The sequence below is a fragment of the Nyctereutes procyonoides genome, unplaced genomic scaffold (assembly GCF_905146905.1).
Source record: "Nyctereutes procyonoides isolate TBG_1078 unplaced genomic scaffold, NYPRO_anot_genome, whole genome shotgun sequence".
Taxonomy (NCBI): Eukaryota; Metazoa; Chordata; class Mammalia; order Carnivora; family Canidae; genus Nyctereutes; species Nyctereutes procyonoides.
This window is the reverse complement of record NW_026575145.1, coordinates 9,750,518-9,762,673: the sequence shown is the minus strand read 5'-3', so window position 1 is coordinate 9,762,673 and position 12,156 is coordinate 9,750,518.

Genomic DNA, 12,156 nt, shown 5'->3' with positions numbered 1-12,156 from the left:
GCCTCTCTCTCTCTCTCTCTCTCTCTCTCTCTGTGTGTGTGTGTGTGTCTATCATGAATAAATAAATAAATCTTAAAAAAAAAAAGAAGTCTAACCACTGATGGTTAAAGAAAGACAGAATGAAGTATGATACTTTAAATGAGTAGTGCTGATTTGAAGTTATAGGGAATAGGAAAGGAGACTGTATAGGGACAGACCAACTCTTTGTCAGGCAAGTTCATGAGCCCAATTGGAGATGAAACACAATTTTTAGTAGTAGTAATCTCATGCTGTTGTAGAATTTCTCTAGTTGCCACTCAACAGCTTGGGTTGAGAGATGGAGAACACGGATAGGATGGGTTGGGGCTGGGATTTTGCTGGGCAATTGGAGAAGGTGAAGGGGACAGCAAGGAAATTGACAATACTAGCAAGCTAGTGTCTGAAGTGATGAATCCTGGGTCTAGTAACAAAATGAAGTCTGTGAAGTCATGAGGGGCTAAGGTTTGGGAGTTCTGAAGCCTGAAAAACGTGTATAGAAGTACTAGGAAATGAGCTGTGGAGAAGCCGAGGCTTGTGGTTAGGGCATGAGTTTTTCAAAGTTGGCGAGAAACTTTCCCTGCCATTCCTGGTGCTTCCTTTCCCCCAGGATTGTGCCAAATTTCAGAGCTATTTCACACTTAGTGTTGAAGTCTCTGGAGACTTTTCCAGACATTGGTCATTTGTCTACATTGGTTATAGCTCATATTCATGGACCAGCTTTCATGGCCCATGCCTCTACTACTTCCATGTCTTGTTTCAGGTACAGAATTCTTAGGTGATACTGGGTACCCTAGGTCTAAACTCAAGCCTCCCTGCTGCAGTATGTATCCATTAGTTTCAAGGGCTTGCCGTGTTCTTGCCAGAAAGCAAAGCCCAGATACCCTCTATCCTTGGAACCCACCAACCTCTTCTTTACCCTAACCCCATCATGTCTCCAGGGAGCTCTTTCTATTTCACAGAAATACGTCTTCTCAAACCATGTTCTCTCAGTGGGCTTAGGCCTTACAGAAAAAAGGTCACAAAGTCAGCCACCACTGCATTGAGACAAGGACCAAATAGTTTGTTGCCTGCTGAGCTAGGGAGCTAAAGGCATAATAAAACATTAGTTCAAATATAAAAAAAAAATACACAGTATCTGAAAGGGCATGCTTAGTTTGTCTATTATATTATATATGTATATTCACTCAAAAGTATGAGAAAGTTCATTTATTAGGAGAAATGACTGTCGTTTGTATGCAGAAAATCATGTCTAAAAGTGACAGAAATACAGTGGGTATGCTAGAGCCAGCACCAGTGGTCTTGTTATCCTTTTTTAGTTCTAGGGGGAAACAATTAACAAAATGGTTGGTGTTAAATTGAGCATTAGGAGTACTTCCAATAAAGGAGTACCTCTATTAGTAAAGGTTAATCAAACTTTGGGGAAGTTGTTGCATCTCAAATACTATTACAGAACCCTTTCTGGAGATTATCTCTTTAAAAAAAGTTGCGAGAATTTTGATGGCATCAAGTTCTCACTCCTTGGTACAAACAAGTGATTGATGGACCACAGTGGTGTTAGTTATCCAAAGATTTCTGCAGCAGTATCAGGTCTTCCCAAATAAAACAAGTTGTCCCCCCCAAACCCCTAATATACATGTTTATTTCTTCTTTCATCATTCTTACAGAGCATTGCAGTGTTATTCTAAGTCTCAAAAGCCCACCGTAGGAAGCAAATCAAGACATTATAGATCAGTGGAAACCAGGAATTACTGACGGTGCACATAGTGGCAACAGTCTGAGATTCCTCTGTCATCTGATTCTCCCTCTAGAGACACAAGGTCTCATCCCAACTCTGCACTCCCAGACACGCTCAGTCACTGCCTGTATTCTCTGACAAGACTGAGCAATATTTCGTTAGCCCTCCCTAGCCACCCAGTCCTGGTTTTAATATAGCTGGAATATCTTGGGTAGCTTTGTCAAGATGTAAACCTTATCATAAAGGCTTAGTTCAAAATTCAAGTTGTTTCAGCTGTCAACTGAAATACAACTATATTATAGCTAAAACTTTTTCTATTGAAGTTCTCAATGTTAAAATCTCCCCCTGGTGGATTTGAAGAGTATGTGTTCTCACAGATTAAATTGGATAGCATTTTCCAAGAAAATGAATAGATGCTAAAATTTTGCAGGTATGAAAATCAGATCTGTTGATCTCTATATTTAGGGGGGAAAACACTGCAATTCCTTAAACTGTTCCCATCAAAAACAAAGTCCAGTACTAAAGTAGAATTGTTTTGATTTACTCTAGTCTTGGGCACAAGTGTGAATATTGAGTTTTACTATTTTTTCTGTTATGTGATTACCTTCTAACGAGTTGAGGCATTTTTATGGACTAAAAATGTCAATTTCCCACTTAATTGTTTAGTGAAAAGAGATACAATGTTTCCATTAGGAAAGAATATGCCCCCATCTGAATGGATCTGGCAGCTGTATATTCTTACCCTTGCTATAGCTATCAATCAAATCAATGGAGGTCCTAGTTCAAAGCCCTAGGCCACTTGAAATGTGTACGCACTTGCTTTAGGAAAGGAACTGTATTTTTTTCATTGATTTTGTTTCAGCAGCAACATTTCTCCCTTTTTTCTGGAAATACATTGTGGCTGTAATTTTGTACATTGGTGCATATTTCAAAGCAGCTCTTAGTCCTTCCCTGTCTAGTGACTCTGCTGACCCATCTGGTATGCATTCACCTGAGGCGGGGCAAAAGTGAGGCATGACAAGAGCACAGGAATAAAGCAGAAAAAAAAAAACTATACAGAAATGCTCATGCAAGCTACCTACAGTGCTGACAATCACATATTCAGAACCAAGAAATGATTGTTAGCAGTTAATAAAAAATGCATTTTTTGGGGGACACAGATATACCAATGGCTCATCAGTCTTAAATTCCTTGCAACATATTTTACCAAGGGTATTTTTTTCAAAATACATTATTCTAAATTTCTAATTGAAGGCAAAATTTTTACATTTAAATGATAGGCAACATAAGCAAAGTAGAAAATTTAAGTAGCTGTTAGATTTATTGAGGAAAACATGTCACTAAAATGGCAAATTTCCTAATGTAATTTCTTGACATCAAAATCACCCTTTAGGAAGAAATAGAACTCTCTCTGTTTGCAGATGACATATTTTTTTTGTATAGAAAATTCTAAAGATTCAACCAAAAAACTGTTCCATATAATCAATGAATTCAGCTATGAAATTAACAGAGAAAAATGAGCAGTATTTCTATACACTAATACAAAATTAACATAGAAAAATTAACATTGAAAAATGAATAGTGTTTCTATACACTAACAACAAATTTTCTGAAAAAGAAAAAGAAATGATCCCATTTCAATAGCATCAAAAACAATAAAATACTTAGGAATAAGTTTAACCAAGGAGGTTTAAGAGCTCTAGTCTGAAAAACTGTAAGACATTAGTGAAAGCAATGAGATAATTGGCTATTCACATGTAAAAGAATGAAACTGGATCCTATTTTATACAGATCACAAAATATTAACTCAAAATAGATCAAAGACTTAAATGTAAGACCTGAAACCTCGAGAAAACATAGGCATAAATCTCCTCAACATGAGTCTTGGCAATGAATTTTTGGATATGACACCTCAAGCACAAGAAACAAAATAAAAAATAAACATCGAACTAAAAAGCTTCTGCACAGCAAAATAAACCATCAACAAAGTTAAAAGACAAACTATAGAATGGAAAAAGGATTTGCAAATCACATATTAAGGGGTTAAAATCCAAAATAAAGAGCTCATACCACTCAATATCAAAATCATCATCATCATCATCATCATCATTATCCAATTGAAAAATGGGTGAAGTACCTGCATAGACATTTCTCCAAAGAAGATATATGAAAGGCCCACAGGTAACATGAAAAGATGCACAATATCACTAATCATTAGGAAAACACAAATGAAAACCATAATGAGATATTACCTCATGCCTGTTAGAATGGCCATCAGCAGAAGCAAGAGATAACAAATGCTGGCATGGATATGGAGAAAGGGATTAATGGTGAGATTGTAAATTTGTATAACCACTATGGAAAACAATATGAAGGATTCTCAAAAAAATAAAAATAGAACAACAATCTGACCCAGCAACTTTACTTCTGGGAATATATCCAAAGGAAATGAAAACACTAAATAAAAGAGTTAGCTGTATCCATGCTTATAGCGGCATTATTTACAATAGCTGAGACCTAGAAACAACCTAAGTGTCCGTGAATAGATGAATGGATAAGGGTGATGCAGTATACATCAATGGAATATTATTTGGCCATAAAAAATGAGGAAATTCCAGCGTTTGCTACAATGTGGATGGACTTGGAGGCATTATGCGAAGTGAAAAAAGTCAGAGGAAGACAAGTAGTGTATGGTCTCACTTATATGTGGGATTAAAACAACAACAACTCAACTCCTAGAAAAAAAGATCAGACTCATAGTTACCAGATAGGAAGGTTCAGGGCAGGGGAAATTAGAGGAAGATGGTCAAAAGGTACAAATTTAGCCCGGGTGGCTCAGTGGTTCAGTGCCACCTTCAGCCCAGGGCATGACCCTGGAGACCTGGGAACCCAACATGGAGCCTGCTTCTCCCTCTGCCTGTGTTTCTGCGTCTCCCCCCCCCACCCATCTCTGTGTCTCTCATGAATAAATAAATAAAATCTTTAAAAAATAATTTTAAAAAGGTACAAACTTCCAGTTACAAGATAAATAAGTACTAGGTATATAATGTATAACATGATGGCTGTAGCTAGCACTGCTGTAGGCTATACAGGAATGTGGTGAAGAGTAGATCCCAAGAGTTCTCATCATAACAAGAAATTTTTTTCTTTTTTCTTTCCTTCTTTTCTTTTTATTGTATCTATACGAGAATATGGATATTAGCTGAATTCATTGTGGCAATCATTTCACAATATATCTAAATGAAACTATTATGCTGTATGCTCTAAACATATACTGTGATGTGTATGTCATTTATTTCTAGTAACACTGGAAAACACTAACTATTGAAACATTTAAAAAGAAAGAAAGAAAAAAAAACCTTTAATTGAGTAGTTCAGTGAGAGAGAAGACCACAGCAGTGTGGCATGCTGGTTAAGAGCACAGGGCCTCAGTCAAATTGCTAGACAAATCAGATCTCTGACATTTTTAGCTGTGTGACTTGAGTTAGTTATTCAACCTCTCTGTACTTTGGTTTCTTCATCTGCAAAATGAGGGTAGTAAGTAGAAATGTCCTCATAGTGCAGTTGGGAGGGTTAAATATGCCAAAACTAATTGGAAACTCTTTGGTACACACAATCCCATGCCTTTTTAGTTCAATTTCAAATAAATATCATCTTATTTTAAGATATTATAAAAAGCAATTATTTCTAAATTGAAACTTTAATTTCTCCTTCAATTTAAAATTCCTTGTCCCTGTACTAACTTCAGCTTGATCCATGCTTGGATCCTACAGTAGAGAAGAGAGAAGTAGTTGGATTATTTATTATTTATTATTTTTCCACCTCTCCCTCTCTTCCCCTTCTGTCTTCAGCTCCTGTAGTTGAGAGGGGACAGCTTCATCCGACAGGAAAGCCTCTCCGTTCATTGGTGCAATTATAATCGTGCCCTGGTATCCTCTGGGAGTGGCTTTCTCTTGTGGAGTTCTTCATCAAGTTCTTCAGCATTGTTCCCACCCCTTGCTAGAGACCTCTGACTGTGCCCTTTGCTGGCCTCCTGACTAGCCCTTGCCAGCTGACCATTTTCCATACTCAGTTCCTCCTTCTGATACATAAACATCCTGGTCAAAGCATCTCAGGAACTGGAATAGTCTACTATCATCCAGTTGGGCAGAGCAGGTGCATCAAGGTGCTCCCATCTGTCTGCCTGCTGTGCTATTCATCCCAGTACATGGGAAACACTGCCTCTGCCCCACTTTCAGTGGGAATCAGCATTGTCCAGCTGTAGCCTTTTCTCTTCACTCTATCATTGAGGAAGTACCGGTGGGCCTCTTACTCACTTTTAAATTTTCCAAGTAAGAATCAAGCTCTAATCTCTGAGTCTTACCAACCCCAGTGGACACCTGACAAGCTCTCCAAATGATTTTGTAGAAGCTCCCCATGCTTCAATGACTGGGGGGTCAGAAGCCACTTCCCATCTGCAGTGGGAGAGAAAATGCACAGTACTCTGAAAACTCTAAGGAAACAATCTCTAAGGATCCTTCTATTCTTACATATAGACTGGGGGTGGGTGATGGCTTGAGTGGAGTGGACTGGCTAGCACCTCTCTTTAGGATGTAAACTCATTTTTTAGCTATAGCTAACAGCCCGAAAACTTGGGGGTCTCATTGGAAATTGAGACCGAAAGAAAACTTACAGCAAACTCTGACTGCCTTTGTAACAGTCAACCAATTAGGTTATTTGAGTCAGTGAATACAGTGGTTTTTTCGAACCCTTAGGATGTAGTTAGACTGGATTCACCTTGGTGTAACGCTGATAACAGTGATTAACATTTTAGATTGATTTTAGCTGAGTGTATGACATGTACTAAAAACCTGTGAATGGAACATAGTTCACTGTGCTGAGTTATGAGGCTGGATATTCAGGAGGAAAATGAAAGGATAAGTAACATGCACAGGGTAACTGCTCTAACCCCTGAATAAGTAACTACTAGACCTACTGGATTAAATCATTCTTGAGCAAGAGGCAAAAATGAAGTTTTCAAGTTCTTTTCACTGATTAAAAGATGTTACATTGTAATCCATACTTTAGAAATTATTTTATAAAAGCTAAATACCTACATGGTCCTTACTACATGCCAGACACTGCTCTAAACACTTTGAACATATTTCATCCTTTTAACAACCCTACTAGGTAGATGTATGGTGATCTTCACTTTATAAAAGAGGGAACTGAGGCATAGACAGGTCAGATAACATGCTCAAGTTTAAATACATGGAAAATACGTGATTGAAATTGACATATTTGGCTTTAAGCAACTATCACATGCTTTCACAAACATCATCTTATTTTAAGATTTTACTTATTTATTTGACACAGACAGAGGAAAGAGCACGCAAGCAAGGGGAGCAGCAGAGGGAGAGGGAGAGGGAGAAGCAGATTCCCCACTGAGCAGGGAGCCTGATATAGAGCTCTATCTCAGGACCCTGTGATCAGGACCTGAGCTGAAGACAGATGCTTAACAAAGGGAGTCACGCAAACGCCCCCACAAACATCATCTTGTGATTCATATTACTACGGTAATTCCAAGAGGTGGGCATAGCCAATTCCAGAGACCACATGACCATTGGGCTGTAGAGGTTGCCTGGAAGATAGTAGTCTATTCCAGTTCCTGTTTCAGTTCCTTCTGCTGCCTTCTGCTAGGTACATTTCATTTACTATTTAATTTGCAACGTAATATGATAATTTCAAGAATAAATTTATTAGTGTTTTTCTGAAAGTAAAATAATTAAGGAAGAAATAAATCAGTGAATGTCCCATTAAATAGAGCAGATACTTATGGCCTAGAGCCTTTTCTTTTTTTAAATTAAAACAAAGCTTTTATTACTCTTATCTTGCTTAAAAAGCTATACATACTCATGGCTGAAAAATTAGAAAACCTCTCAATATCAAAGGGAACTGAAAACATCCATAACCCAACTGCCTTGTGATGACCACTTTTATAATATCTTAGTAACCACCTTTTCAGGCCTACTGATATATATGCATATGCTCATTTGGGGTGTGCAGGTATGTATTTAATGGGTTCATATATTTTTTTTAAAAAAGATTTTATTTATTTATTCTTGAGAGACACAGAGAAAAAGAGAGGCAGAGACATAGGCAGAGGGAGAAGCAGACTCCATTCCCAGGAGCCTGATGTGGGACTTGATCCCGGGACTCCAGGATCATGCCCTAGGCTGAAGGCAGGTGCTAAACCGCTGAACCACCCAGGGGTCCCAGGTAGTTTTGAAATAGACTTTTTAAAAAAATTATTTAAATTCTAGTTAGTTAACATATAGTACAATATTGGTTTCAGGAGTAGAATTCAGTGATTCATCATTTACATACAACACTCAGTGCTTAGCATAACACATGCCCTCCTTAATATCCATCTCCTGCATCCCCCATCCACCTCCTTACATCAACCCTCTGTTTGTTCTCTGTCATTGAGTCTCTTATGGTTTCTTTCTCTCTTTCCCCCCTTCATATGTCCATCTATTTTGTTTCTTAAATTCCACATAGGAGTGAAATCATGATATTTGTCTTTCTCTAACAGACTTATATTTCACATTCTAGCTCCATCAATATCATTGCAAGTGACAGGGCTTCATTCTTTTTGATGGCTAGTATATTCCATTGTGTATATATACCACCTCCTCGGGGATCCCTGGGTGGCGCAGCGGTTTGGCGCCTGCCTTTGGCCCAGGGCACGATCCTGGAGACCCGGAATCGAATCCCGCATTGGGCTCCCGGTGCATGGAGCCTGCTTCTCCCTCTGCCTGTGTCTCTGCCCCCCCCCCCTGTGACTATCATAAGTAAATAAAAATTAAAAAAAAATAAAAATAAAAAATATACCACCTCCTCTTTATCCATTCATCCATCGATGGACATTTGTGCTTTCTTCATAGTGTGGCTATTGTTGATAATGAAATAGACTTTTCATGCTTAGCAATGTCTTGACTATCTTTCTGTGTCAATAATAATTCAGCTGCAACACCATTTTTAGTATTTAGTTTCCATTCTATTGTATTAAATGCAAGAAATATATTAATGCCTCTTTTGCCCCATCCAGTTTTTTGCTGTTAGAAGTATAATAGACTACTACTGTTTACCGGTGGATTGGGCCCAGATGTCACACAGACCAACCACATTTCCATAGCACCCCATGCTCCACATCTTCCTCCAAGGGCCTGAACTGCTTCACATGCTCTGTTGGAACACACCTCCCCCCACCATGTGCTCCTTTACCTTCGCATCACTCCATGCCTCTCAAGCATCATCTTCTTCCCTTCCCTTTCAGTCCAACCTAGGTCAAATACACCCAGCCTCTCTAGCAATCTCTGGCCTCTCATCTATATTTTTCTTCTTAGGACCTATCACCAAATGCAATTCCACTACCCATAAGTCTACTTGCTTACTCTCCTTCTGTCTCTCTAGAAGTCTATAGGAAACTACTTAATCTTTGCCACTATATTTCCAGCACCTAGACCAGTGTCTGCCACCCAGTGGGCACTCAATAAATATTTGTTAAGTTAATGAATAAATTATTTGGCTTTGATTAAACCAGCATTATTCATACATAGTGGAATTATGATATTTATTTTTAGTACCTTGTTATTAAGAAATGGGGGCAAGAAGGGACACCTGGGTGGCTCAGTGGTTGAGTGGCTGCCTTTGACTGAGGCCATGATCCTGAGGTCCTGGAATCGAGTACCGCATCAGGCTTCCTGCAGGGAGCCTGTTTCTCCCTCGGCCTATGTCTCTGATCTCTCTGTGTGTCTTTTATGAATAAATGTATAAAATCTTAAAAAAAAGAAATACATAACACATCTATGAAATTCAGTCTGTTCTACTATAGTCTGAATTTCACTTCTCTGATTTTTTTTAATCATAGGATACAGTATTAGAAGCCAATGTATTGGCAAATTGCATAAGCAGATAAATTTCAGTTCACCCAGGCCGTCAACAAGGAATGGTAATTTCTTATTCTAGGCCAGGTGGTCCTTCCTGGATTGTGCTATCTTCTTGCCTCCCTCTTCTGACAAGAAAGGAAGAATCAAGCTTGTCACATAGGCTGCTTCTTCCCCAAGGACAAAATAAAATACCACCCCATGTTACCTGGAGAAAGAAGAGCAGAGGCAGGGCCTGGCTTTGGGGAGGCAGCCCACCCTCAGAAAGAGAAAGATGATTGGCCATCCAGGAGTTCTCTTTCTAGATCAATCTCAGTGGTTCTGAGCCTGCCTTCTGAGTCCGTAGCTCATGGACATATTGCCCCATTCCTCCTATCTCTGGTAGAAGATAGAGATGTATTCAACACAAACCCATTATTGACATTTCCACCTTCCACTTACAAAAAAAGAGAAGATCAGTCATTTAGTTGTCTCGTGTCATCTAAGTAAAGCAGTGTTTTGGTCCTAGTCTCCTGCCTCAACATACTTAAAATGAGAACAAAGTGGCAGTATCGCAATGGCAGGTATTGTGATGACTACATAGATTTAAATCACTCTCGAATTATATGCCTTTTTGTTTTTAATTAAGAACAAAACTTTTTATATCTTAAAAAATAAAAGATAGCTTCCCAGGTTTCATCTACAAAGCTGTCTTTGCTTCCCACAGCCAGTTTTTTTTTTTTTTTTTTTTTTTTTTTTTTTTTTTGCTGGCTTTGGGCTGTTCCTTAGATGAAACCGATTGATGAAACCAATTGACAGATCAGCCCACTCCAAAGAAACAACCCTTTCTCAGGGAATGAGTGATTTGCTGTAACTGTTTAAATGCTCTGCTTAAGGGCAGCCCCAGTGGCGCAGTGGTTTAGCGCCGCCTACAGCCTGGGGTGTGATCCTGGAGTCCCAGTATCGAGTCCCACTTTGGGCTCCCTGCATGGAGCCTGCTTCTCCCTCTTTCTGTGTCTCTGCCTCTCTCTCTCTCTCTCTCTCTCTCTCTCTCTTCCTGTGTCTCTATGAATAAACAAAATCTTAAAAAAAATGCTCTGCTTAAAATCAAACATCAATTAAAAGAGACAAAAATGTGGTCTTGTGACTTTGAAGGCATTTTTGTATTTTCTGCTAAAAAGAATAACGTCAACAAATTTTGATAAAATTGTTCGAAATTAAATTGAGCTGGAAATCCTTGACTAACAGATGACGTTAGAGAAAAATGTACTACTGGTAAGGACTACTCAAAATAATCTGAGTAACACGCACCTGCTTTTGTTCTTTGCTCTATTTTTATTTTTTCATTGATAATAATGAATACTTTCCCGTATGTGCTGAATTCTTGTTATTAGAAATAGTATCCAGTAGTAGAGAATCCATAGGAGAAAATGTGAGTTGTTGCACCATGTATGTCTTTTTTGAAAGCACAAAAATGACTCTGTCGTGCTGTTTCACAGAAGAGGCAATAGGAAAATCAGCAGGCCAGGGTGAGTTGCTGAGATTGGTGATGAACTGAACCACAGGCAACCAGGGCTGCTGTGAAGCAAGGGGGCATCCCTGGAAAATGAGGTCCAGGATTCTTCCTTAGTTTCATCACCACTTTTGCACTCTGGTTAACTTTCTTATCAGACTGTCATCACGTTAACTGCTTGGTGGCAGATGGTCTTTAAGTGACACATACCTTTGCTGAGGGCCATATTGCTGAATGGTGCTTGCCCCTTATCGCCAGCTTGGTCCCATCTGCCCAGACAGGTGTTTGTAAACACAACTGTGATGATGCTAGTGCAGAGCACATTCCAGAAAGTGTTCCTTTTAATCCCTGGCCTAACCAGCACTTTACCACTGCATTGATTAGAGAAACTCATTTGAAGACCACCATAGGCTTCAGTTGGAAAAATCACATTATTAATGATTTGACAGAAGCAGAGTTTGAGCTCCTGTTAATTACTATTCCACCAAACCAACTGAGACTCAGGACTGCAATTAAAAGAAACGATCTTCCACATATAATGGCTTTCACACTGCATGATGCTATTAAATAACCATCATTAGCTACTAAAGTACGTACCACCCATTTTTTCAGAGCCTTTTCTCTGCCAAGAAATTTAAGACCAAGAATGATCAATGAAGGAATCATCAGCATGATCATTGTTGATACAGGACATGCAAATTGAAATTGTTCAAATGATTTAAATGTATAATAAATTATTACAGATGATGATATTACACAGATATTAAAACTTTTCTTGCAAGAGGCCGGAAGTTCATTTCTTTGTATCTACATCTTATGGGTTGGAACAAAAGAAAGACATTATCTATGGCATACCTCAGAAAAACAAAATAAGGCGGTGTTTGGCAATTTTCCAGGTACTGTGCTGGGTGCTGGGGATATAAAGATAAGTAAAATATAGCCACTGTTCTCAGCAAGCTTACAGATATAGAAGGAAGGAGAGA